General features: G+C 57.8%; 1 protein-coding gene across 3 annotated transcripts in view; it reads right to left on the bottom strand.

Moving 5' to 3' along the window:
• Trpc4 (transient receptor potential cation channel subfamily C member 4) overlaps positions 1-396 on the bottom strand; it is a 164288-nt gene extending 163892 nt beyond the window's left edge. For 2 of the 3 annotated variants that reach the window (XM_029537834.1, XM_029537836.1), the window contains exon 1: positions 230-396. The gene's annotated coding sequence lies outside the window, so the exon portion shown is untranslated. The remainder of the gene's footprint in view (positions 1-229) is intronic. The other variant, XM_029537838.1, reaches the window with a different exon arrangement.
• Between the last annotated feature and the right edge of the window lie 322 nt (positions 397-718).

Genomic DNA, 718 nt, shown 5'->3' with positions numbered 1-718 from the left:
GCGAAAACCTTTCCCCGAACCTTAAAAAAAGCAAAAAAAAAAAAAAAAAAAAAAAAAAAAAAAAAAAAAAAGAACCTTAAAAAGCTGCTGCACCCTGGTGACTCGCGTAAGCCCCCAGGGATACCCGCCTCCTAGCAAGGAGCCTGCTTCCCGGTCGGCTTGGAAAACTTAATCAGTATCCCAGATGTGAGGCCAGCGTCTGGAGCGCGGAGCCTGCACCCTCTCTTACCAGCAAAGTTGCAATCTGGTGGCTGAAGTGACGGAGGTGGGCTCGGCGGGCGCGCAGCACCAGTGCTGTGCCTGGTGCTAGCGCAGCTGGTCAGTTCCGATGGGGTTTCCGTAGTCACTGCCGAGTTTTTTGGAGCATTCCGAGGGGAAAAAAAATCCCGCACGAAACCAGAGCCCACGCAGCTGGCACAGAACTGGGCGGAGTGAGGATGCAGGAGAGCCAGAGCAGGGGCGCGGGGGAGGGGCGGCCCAGGAGGGGGCGGGGTGCCCAGGACGACAGCCTAGCCCACCAGGCACTGATGCTCTCCCCACCCACACCCCCGGAAAAGTTGCGTTCCCAAGGTGGCCAAAGAGCAGTCTGGAAGACCGCCCCCACCCATCCTGAGTCTGCCCGAATGAATGCGCATCCCACGCACCTCCCTAAGAGCGGGTATGAAGGACCCACAAGCACCTTAACGCGCCACCCGGGAGCATATCTCTCCAGGTCAGT

The sequence above is a fragment of the Mus pahari genome, chromosome 4, assembly GCF_900095145.1.
Source record: "Mus pahari chromosome 4, PAHARI_EIJ_v1.1, whole genome shotgun sequence".
Taxonomy (NCBI): domain Eukaryota; kingdom Metazoa; phylum Chordata; class Mammalia; order Rodentia; family Muridae; genus Mus; species Mus pahari.
The sequence above is the reverse complement of the archived record's forward strand: the minus strand, read 5'-3'. Positions and strand labels throughout refer to the sequence as shown.